Below are 10,930 nucleotides of genomic sequence, written 5' to 3'. Positions count from 1 at the left end.
CTTACCTTGCCATTTCCTGGATAACCATGGTGTTGTGGGTTTTTCCACTTTATTGTTTTCTTATTGGTGCTCATAATTCCTTATGGTTGTGGGTTGAAACAAACTCTTTGGAATCCCTGTAACAACTTGGGTTGAGTTACTAGTCATGGAGCCTAGTTTGGGACAAACACTCTAGATCCCTTGGTGGGTTGAGTTACTAGTCCCTCGAGTTGGGTTGGACATATGCTTTGGAGCCTTAGAAGGTTGTGGGTTCACTTATTAGTTCCTGGAGACCTGGAATCATTGTGGATGAGGGTTGAGGTGGTTTGGCCTCTGGAAGCCCTACTTTGATTTTGTTTTGGTTATTCCATGAGATCCCACATTTATCTTGGAATATTGCGTGGGGGTGATTAGCTGAAAGAGAGATTTGGTTCAGACCAATCTATGGTCGGGTGGTACGTGGAAGTCCCTGACTTGGTTTAGTATTTTCACATGTTAATAGGACATTTCCTTATTATGGTTCATGTATATTTGTAGTGATTATGTTGGTGATATTATGGTTGAGTTGTCATGGTTCATATGCTAGTTATTTGTTGGTTACTTGATGTATGTTATTTATGGCTCTTTCCATGAATGGTTTAGCTATTGATTGGTCAATGAATGTATGGACTAATAAGTGTCGTTGCAGCTATGTGGAGAGGGCATAGGGCCTTCTTGGTGATTCTTAGATGAATCTCAGACTATTATGATCAGATATGCATTCATGACTTGTAACTTACATGTTTTTCATGTGTTTGATAGAATTTCTAGTATGTTTTGGCCTGTCTAGGTAAAGATTATGACTCAAGTTTGTATTTTTAGCCTTGTCATTATGTCTATTATGATTTTGAAAAGTCTCAGGCAGTTCTAGGAAGGGGTGCGGAGGCTTGGAGCTTGGCCTAGAATTGTGGCTCAGATTTCGGAACCACACCTTCTAAACTGGGGAAATTGGGTCACAACCTCATGGAGGCATTGTTGTGCATGTGGTTAGAGGCCTTCGACCACACCTGGACCTTGTCATGCATGTGGTTGGGGATCTAGGTCAGTGAAAAAGAGGTCAGCTCAGGGTTTGGTCACCTGGGGCGATCCTTTGGCCCCTGAGTATCCTATAGCCCTAAAGGATGTTGTGAGTTGTCATTTTGTAGTCATTTATAGGCCCCACTTCCTTAACTGGAGCTTGGAGGTCGGGTCAAGTCATAGTAATTCTTTGTCTCATGTTTACCTTGGTAGGCTGGTGAAATTAGGTAAATGTAGGAGGAGGTGGTTACACATGATGGGCTTGGAACCATTGGGCCCTTTTAGATCTTGCCATCCATGATTCTTCTTCTTGACAACTAGGTGCAAAGAGGAACCTTGCAAATACAGGCAAGCATTCTGGAGGTGGTCAGACTGTTAACAAGTCCTGCAGGGAAAAATCATATTTTCATAATATATCGATTGTGAATAAACCCTGCGTCTTCATTTGAGGAGGATTTTTTTTTATAATCCTTTACTAAGGTCCACTTCGACACATATGCAAACAAATGTGATAATTCCTTTTGCAATCTTATCAGAGTTGATTTTGATGAAGCGACCTAGTAAGTTTCCCATGTCTTCTAAGGTAATTGGATGTGTCATATGGATGGGTGAATTGGGGAGCCTCACCCATACTAGAGTTGCAAAAGTTGACTTAGAGAGAGGATTAAAATTGGGAAACCAAGGTCCCTAATCAAAACCTTCTACTAGTCCTCTAACTTATGAAAAAACATAACAAACAATCCTTTTGAGCATAAATCTATCCAATCATCCTGAGACCAATTCTAGTACATCCACTCCCAAAGAGTTATTGATGTGGGCCAAAAACCATTGAAACGGTAGATAATCACTTAACATTCATAATATGTGACTATGAATCTGCATGCAATATTATCCATTTCGAGAGAAGGGGTTTCAGTTGTTTGTTCCACCATGAATGTAGGTCCAGAGAGATCTTTATGTTTTAGTAAAGAAGGCCCTGTTTTAGAACATCCTTAGAGGCTGTATGAGGGGATAAGGAGGATGAACCCACCCTTTTGGCTCCACCTCTAATTCTTTCTACGACGTGAATCAGGGCATCCTTGGTTATGTCATATTCTCTAATGGGTTTTTGATCATCAAGTTGTTGACCTCCATGAATGAGCCAAAAACATCCATGAGGAATTTGCACCTTCTCCTAAATACTCATTACAAGAGAGAATACAAGATTTGAATTTGTAACCCACAAAAAAAATGACCCCCCTCAGATTGGTTTCACTAGGATCAAGAAATTATCCAAATATGCAATAGTAAACTCATCCTAGGTGGAGGACAAGCCCGATAGAAGTGGGGGCCTTGAGATTTGAGTGTACAAATAATGTGGCGAGAGGACTCACACGCCTTTTCGAGGATCAAGCCCTCTTTGTTGTCTGAGAGTAAGGAGTAACTCATTCAATTCTCTACCCATCACACTAGTTGATTCGAGGCTCACCTGAATCAAGTCTTTGTTGACATCTTGGTTGCTGGCCTTCTCCTAGCTGCTCTAAAGAACACCAAATTTCATTAACAAAATTAACTAACAGTTGAATAAGTTAGTCTTGATGAGTTGCCAATAGTTTTTTTCTCAGATCCTAGGGAAAAGGTGTTAGATTGGGGGTAGCATGGTGTAGATATAGGGCCCTAATACAAACTTACTTGGCATTGCAACAACCCCTAGTTGATTTTCTATGTAAATAAAATAAGACCAAGGTCATGGGACACGTATTCCAAGTTGAATGTTGGGAAAAACATAGTGATGGGGTATCACTTGTGATTAATTAATGGTTATGGAAATTAGCAAAGGCAAAGTGGCAATAATTGCCAAATTCTCTATGAAATAAAGGAAAATAGGTAAAAAGCAAGGTCACATATTTGCACGAGGAGGAAATTGAAGAAAAATGAAGAAAATAGAGGTCTCAGTGATAATAATAATAATAATAAAAAGCTTATGAGGATCAATTCACATCTTTTGTCAGTGGACCTTTTGTCCGTTTAGTTTTGGAACTCTCTTCTATTATCTCACTCTCTCATACTCTTTGAACACTTAGAGTATTCTTGGAGCATTCTTAGGGCACTTTGCCATACATTGGATTTGGAGAAAAAAGGCAATGGAAAGCAGGAAAGCGCAAGGGAACAAGAGGATCAACAGTTACAACTTTATTGCTTTGCAGGAAGCAGGTTGCACGTGGGATTTCCTTGTTGATTTATGGATGCATGGTATATGCATGTGATTTTTTGGTTATGTGTTGTCATTGGCATTGAGGATTGCATGGATTAACAGTGGTTTTAGTCTTTCCTTGCCATTTTTTGGATAGCCATGGTATTGTGGGTTTTTCACTTGATTATTTTCTGATTGATGCTTGTAATTCCTTATGGTTGTGGGTTGTAACAAACACTCTGGAAGCCCTGGAACAACTTGGGTTGAGTTACTAGTCCTGGAGCCTAGGTCGGGACAAATGCTCTAGAACCCTTAGTGGATTGAGTTACTAGTCCCTGGAGCCTAGGTTGGGACAAACGCTTTGGAGCCCTTGGTGGGTTGAGTTACTAGTCCCCAGAGCTAGGTTGGACAAATGCTCTGGAGTCCTGGAATGTTGTGGGTTGAGTTACTGGTTCCTGGAGCCTTGGACATCTTGGGTAGAGACCGGTCTGGTTGGTGTTAGTGATGGCCGACTATGAGGTGGAATCACTAGTTGAGGGTTGAGGTGGTTTGGCCTCTGGAAGCACTGGTTTCATTTTGTTTGGTTTATTCCATGAGACCCCATATTCATGCTTGGAATATGGTGTGGTGGTGATTAGCTAAAAGAGAGAATTGGTTTGGCCCCATATGTGGGCGGGTGGTACTTGGAAGTCCTTGACTTGGTTGGTATTTTCATATGTTAATAAGAGTTATTCTTATATTGAAATTCATGTATATTTGTAGTGATTATGTTGGTGATAGTATGGTTGGGTTCAAGGAAGTCATTACAATTATGAAGGGTGCATATGTTAGTGAGTCAGTTAGGCATGTGACTTTCGATACCCTATGTAGCACCTCTTATAGCACCTATATGTTTTACATTTATCCAAAACAATAACACCTATGTAAAAAATGAAGGAGGTTTTTGTTCCTTGGACTATGATGGACAAAAACTTCTCTCACTTTTGTAAAATTCATCTCTATTTGGTTGGAAACATACTTTTAAGCAAAATTGTCCTTATGTGTGGCAAATGATTTTGTCCCTTAGAATGAATTTTTTTAAAAATGATGGAGACATGATGTTTATGAGTTGCAGTGGCATCATACTTGCTAATATGACCTCCATTATGCCTCCTCTGCTTAGATGTCTCTGATTCTATAGCAAACCCTAGCTCAATGGGAGAGGAAATTAGAGTCTAGTGTAGGCAAAACGGGGGATTTGGGAAATTTATAGGAATGAAGGGAAATAAAGGGGATAGGGGGCTTCTAAATTCTTAGGAAAATTTTGGGAGGTAGGGAGGGATGTTAGGAAGTAAGGGAAACTGGAATTTCAAGGATTGAGTGAGGGGAAGGGGTCCATTAGGGCAAAATACAAGACTAGTCTACAAAAGTGTTAAAAGCGTAGCAATAGGCTAGGGTTTGTAGAAAAATGATGATTTTGAGGGATATGAGTGATGGGAAGTGTTTAGGAAGGTATATTAAGGATAGGGGAAGGCGTAAGAGCATCAGGATACAAGTTTTGTTGATGATTTAACCATGGAGGTCATGAAACCAAGAAAAATGCCCTCAAAACCCTAGGACAGGGAAATGAGAGGAATGGGCATGGGAAAAGGTCAAGGGAGGTAGATGGAGTGTAGGTGAGTGAGGTTGTTTTTACTAGGGCTACCATCAGTGAGTAAATTTTTGAATGAGGACCTAGGTGGAATGACAAAAATTTCTAAGCAAGACCCTAATATGAATATGAAAAGAGGAGTTTTGATCACTAATGGCAGCATGAAAATATTGACACTAACACATCCAACCTACAAAAAAAATAGTTATTTAGGAAAATGATCAGAACGCATTATTTGGAGCATATGATATCAATTTTGAGTGATTCAAGTTGTGTTGGATTCAGGGCGATGAGATCTACGCTTTGGCACCAGTTTCGAGCACTTTTGAACACATTGAATTTTGAGCACTTTACTGATCCCCTGGATCACTCCTCCCCACTGGAAGCTTTTGGACCTCCAAAAGACTATTTTCAATCAACAAATAGATGAGGGTATTGTTCCCTCACCCTTCTAATCTCAATCCATTTGTCTTTTCATGGATTTGTTCCTTTCAGTCCTACACAAAGGTACTACACGTTCTCTCTTCTTGAAGTTCTTGTTTTTTTGTTAAGGATAATATCTTATTGCAATTCTTCAAGATATTTAGGAGAGAAAACTTTTATTGAAGGAATCTGAACATTCTCTCCTTGAAATTTAATTAAAGGAGGCTCATCCAATTTCAAGTTCTCTCCACCTTGAAGTTTTTCTTTGCTTATGCAAAGCCTTACTTCATCTCCAACTTGAAAATTGTGGTTAACATGATGCTTATCATGTATAGCCTTGTACTTTGCTTGACTCTTCACCAAATGTTCTTGTACCATCGTGATTTTGTTCAAGGCTACAAAATCCACACACCATGATCGCCATCGCCATGTACCATCCTTCTTCAAATCCAAAAGATTAGGAGACCCACAAGGATATGTACTAAAGCTAATGTCCCCTTTGTCAAGTAGCTCTTGCATATGCTTCTTGATCCCTGCATTCTCTAACAATGTCATCTTGTTCATACTAATGTTCAAAAGTGATGCACCCTACTGCAATTAAACTTCATGTTGTTTTCCTCTTTTAGGAGGCAACACATTAGACTCTTGAAACATCTTATCACATGTGTTAACAAATTCAACCGAATCATTTTTGAGTTTTACATCACATCCTTGAAAGCTTCATATTCCTCAACATCTTTGTGTTCAATCGTTAACAATGCAATTTTTTTACTAGCATATACAAGCCTCTTCATTTTTTCAGCAAGAGACAAATTCAACTTCTTGCAATGCGCTCTAACAATATACTCAGATCCATTTTTAAACAAATGATAATGTTCTCGTGGCAATGAAAGATGACTTTCCTAGCATATAACTATGGGCTTCCCAAAACAATCCCGCATATGTCAAGTGGTACTACATCAATTTCTACCTCATCAATAAAATTTGCAGTGATGACGAATTTAAGTATGCATTTTCTTGTCACTTGCAATTTGGCATTGTCACATACCCAACCCAAAGGATAAGGTTTAGGATGAGGAAATTTAGTTTCCTCTGAAATAAGATTGGCTTGGGATCCACTATTAAACAGAGTATCTACTTTGTTATGTTTTGTTATGACCCTAATATGGAAAAGCTCAATTCTTTCTTTTTCATTTTGAGTTTCAATGGGCTTGCTAGAAGAACTAGTACTTGCAATAGAATCCTTAACCTTTTTTCCCATGGTTGTGATTTTTGTTTCATCTCTAGAATAAGATCCTAGATCTTGTTGAGTTGTTGCAACAATATTTTATTTCTCCTTGTTCAACATTTTGGGTCTCATCTCATGATGAAGTTTCCAACAATGGTCTTCATCCTGACCTTTTTTTAAACAATGTTTACATGTGAGTGTTTCTCCCTCTTTCTTGATTGAAGCATTCTTTTTATCCTTGCCTTTGACTTTCCCCTTTCCTTTGTCTCCAGACTTAAATGGCTTCTCACTACTCTCTTCAGAAACATTCTTCCCTCTTGATTCTAAATGAGTAGCCTATACACATACTCCATATAACTTTATAGGGTTAAACATAAGAATTGTGTGTCTCAAATAGCTATGTAAACCTTCAATGTATTTTAGTAGAGTGTCTTGTGAGGATAAAACTATACCCAAAATCACAGCTCTTTTCCTAAATTCTTGAATATAACTTTGCACACTTTGACCCTTAGCTTGCCTAAAGTTTTGCCAATCCATTATAGCTTTTTACATGTATGATAATGGATAAAATTGTCTTCTTAGTGCAACAACAAAATCATTCCAAGAGGAAAGAACCTTACCACCCTCTTAATGTCCTCTTGAGTTTTGGTCTCCCATCAAATGAGTGTTGACTTTCCAACCTAAGAGAAGCAAGTTGAACTTTGGTTGCATCATCCTTGATTCTTTTTTTCTCGTAATACACTTCAATCTGACGAACCCAATTATCTAATTTCTCAGCATTTACCTCTCCATCGTACAAAGGCGATTCAAGCTTTAACAAAGGAGTTTTACCATGTCCCTTTGGAGAATTTGGAGGTGTTTTTGAAGGAGTTAAGGTAGAAGAAGATGAGGGTGAGGATGGAGCTGAAGGTGGTGTCTTGTCACCATTCCCTCCATTCCCTTTTGGAGGTTTGTCTCCATTTCCTTTTGGAGGTTTTGAGCTCTCTCCTTGCAACCTTGAGTTCCTCTCCTCATAAAGAACTTTCACCATTTTAGACATTTCAAATATTTTTTTTTTTTTTTAAGTTCTCTCATCCTCAGACATCCCTCCATGACCTTCTTCATGTGCCATGACTAGTGAAGCTTGAGATATGGTGGCTTCCTTGAACCCACTTAAGGATTTGGATCTACGAGCACTCCTTCTCCTCTTTTCAACTTCAACCTTGTAAGCATCAGAAAACACTTGCAAACAAAATCAAACCTTCAAAATAACCTTGAGCTCTGATACCAAACTGATCTGAATTAGAAACTCGAAGGTTTAAGGAAAATTTGTAAGTAAATTTTTATGTCTTTTGGGAAATGGATCAATTTGCAAAAGTATATAAATTAATGGTTTTTAAACTTAGTTTGCAACATAAAAATAGAGACAAATATACCACACACAACAACACAAGACAACAAAATGATAAACGAATTCACCCCTCCTGGGCTACATCCTCTATTACAGCTTCCAATGATGGGCCTCTTTCATTAAGTGCTCAAATATATGATTTCATGGATTTACATTGCTCATGCCATAAAAATGATGTCTCCAGTGGCTCCAAAACATTAAAAAAAACCCAAGTTGGGCTCTTGTTGGGCTCAATTTGGCCAAAAACTGAGAAAGTTATGCTCTAGAGAAGTTTTGTTGTTAACTGCTCTACAAACTGGACTTCCTTGCTAATTGTTCTATGAATTTTGCCTTTCCAGGAACCACCAAGTGACATTTTCGCCTTGCACCAGCGAGGTTTGCGTTATTTCAGATGCAATTTGTTGATCAGTTTAAATGCCCAATGACACCTTCAGGCAGAAAAATAGAGCTACATGGGCCATATGCCCGGGGGCTGGGGCTAACTGCCCGCCCCCATTAGCATAGGTCCCACGTAGCCCGCACCATGGTTCTATCGGTTCCACGTGACCCGGAGTTGGTCCCAAATTCTTCGCACGTGTGAGTCAGATCCTTATCTCCTTGCGCCCACGGTTCCATTGACTACCACATGTCCTGGTCCCGGGCTTATTCTCTAGCCCCCCTTCCACGAGCGCATGTTCTGTTGGAGCTTGGTCATGTGATATGGCATAAAACCATGAGTTGGGGCCTATTCCCAAGCTCCCAACCTTAAACACAAAACTCCTGTGATGTGGTTGTATGGTGGTTTTGGAACCTTGGTTTGGGGCTATGCCTAAGCCCTCGGCTCCTTTCTACCCGCAGTCTCGTGGGTGTGGGGTGATTGAGGGCCAGGGCTTAGCCCTAACCCCATCCCCTAAATTATTTCCAATGAAACTTTAAATAGAACTTTATTGAGTGTTAAGAACCACACGCAGTGCTACAGTAGAGCATTGTACTGTCTTTCAACGGGTCTCGTGTTCAATCCCCGCAGAGGCCATTTCGGGCCATAAATAAATTTTGTACAACCTTAGGGTGCCACGTGGCAATCTGTGATTGGGCCACGTGGCACCCAATCATTGGGCCAACAAACATTCAACCAACTAACCATGAACCTGCCAATTCAAGCCAATCTGGTGAGGCCACTTGGCATCTTGCCATTGGCCCGAGAAACACAATCAACTTGTCCAGTCAACCTACCCAGTTAGCGTACGGACTGCCCAATAAGTAGTCCTGCATCCAACCTGCAAAAAAATTATATGTTTAGGAAAATGATCAGAACGCGATATCGGGAGCATACAATATCGATTTTGAGTGATTTAAGTTGTGTTGGATTCAGGGTGATGAGATCTATATTTTGGTATCAGTTTCGAGCACTTTTGAACACTTTTAATTTTGAGAACTTTACTGATCCCCTGGATCAGTGAACCATTCCCATATGGTGGAAATGTCGCGCCAATAAGGGCGGTGATGCCGTTGAGGTGGCCATCATATCTTTGCATGTCATCTGACCAACAATCATAGTTTATCTTCAGATAATTTAGCAGGTGAGGGACATGAAAGGGAGGTGGCTCATGCTCCAGGTCGCTCACTAGGACGAGTGGGTATTCCAACTACTTTGGAATCCATTGTAGATCAACTTAGTAAAAGTCAGGAAAACATGGACATTCTCAGAGAGCACAGGTATGAGGACCACAACAAACTGCTAGCATACATGAATGATATACAGTTCATTCAGAATGAAATTCTTGAGCAACTAGACAATATTCGCCACAGCTAAGGTCGAACAAATGAATGTCTTTGCGACCTGGAAATATGAGTTGAACACATCGACTTCCACATGCATGATCATGTTGGATTTCTTGTTGAACCTCTTGGAGTTCCTCTCCAACATCCTCCTTGATATGTTGTTGTCGATATGTATGTTTTTTTTGTCTCTTTTTTGTGTTGTAAGGCTCTTCATCCTAGCGGAAATAATGACTGTATGGGTCTATCTTTGGAAAACTTCGACTCCCCTTGCCAACAAGTATGGTCGAAATGAGACTTAGGGAGTTGTAGAGAAACATTTTGCACTACCTATATCCAAGAGAATGTATAGAAATTTGATTGACAAAAATAGATAGTATGGTTGGCTTGCAATGGTTTATGTGTTGGTTATTCTATGGTTATATGCTATTTATATTATGTGTATCTTCTATGGTTCTTGTCATTAATTGTTTAGCTATTGTTCGGTTGATGAATGTATGGAATAATAAGTGTTGTTGCAGCTATGTGGAGAGGGCATAGAGCATTCTCGGTGATTCTCATATGAATATTAGACTTTTATGATCATATATGCATTCATGACCTATAGCTTACATGTTTGCCATGTGTTTGACGAAATGTTTGTTCTATTATAGGAAGTATAGGTCAATTTTTGCCTTCAAGTTTGTATGTTTATCCTTGTTGTCATGTCATTAATGATTTTGAGAAGTCTCAGGAAGTTCTAGGCAGTGGTTTGGAGGCTGACCTGGAATTGAGGCTCAAATCTCAGGATTGCACCCTCTGAACTGAACAATTTGGGTCACAACTGCACTTAGGCAGGCTTTTGAGTGTTGTTGGAGGCCTTCAACCTCATGGAGGCCTTGGCATGCTTATGATTGGTGGTTATGTTGTGTGAAAAGAAGCCACAACTCAGGGTTTGGTCACCCAAGGTGGTTCTTTGGACCCTGAGTGTCCCTATAGCCTTGAGAAATGTTGCGTTGTCAGTCGATGGTCAATTGTAGGTCCCACCTCCTTAATTGGAGCGAGGACGTTAGGTCATGTAATAGTAACTCTCCTCTCATGTTTACCCAAGCAGGCCGTGAAATTGGGTAAATGTGGGAAGGGTGGTTACGGTCGTTTAAGCCCATGCAGAGGTGATGTAACCACACGAGCAAATAACAATCAAGGATTAGGGTTACAGAGCTCGCGACCATGGCTGATCTTGTGGCTTTTTCTAGCACCTGCGACATGAGTGCTTCAGGGGACATAGAAAGGCTCCTAGAGACAACCTCTGGG

The sequence above is a fragment of the Pinus tabuliformis genome, chromosome 3_2, assembly GCF_031772625.1.
Source record: "Pinus tabuliformis cultivar Carrire ecotype Pingquan chromosome 3_2, CPIR1, whole genome shotgun sequence".
Classification (NCBI taxonomy): Eukaryota; Viridiplantae; Streptophyta; class Pinopsida; order Pinales; family Pinaceae; genus Pinus; species Pinus tabuliformis.
Note: the sequence above shows the minus strand (reverse complement) of the source record.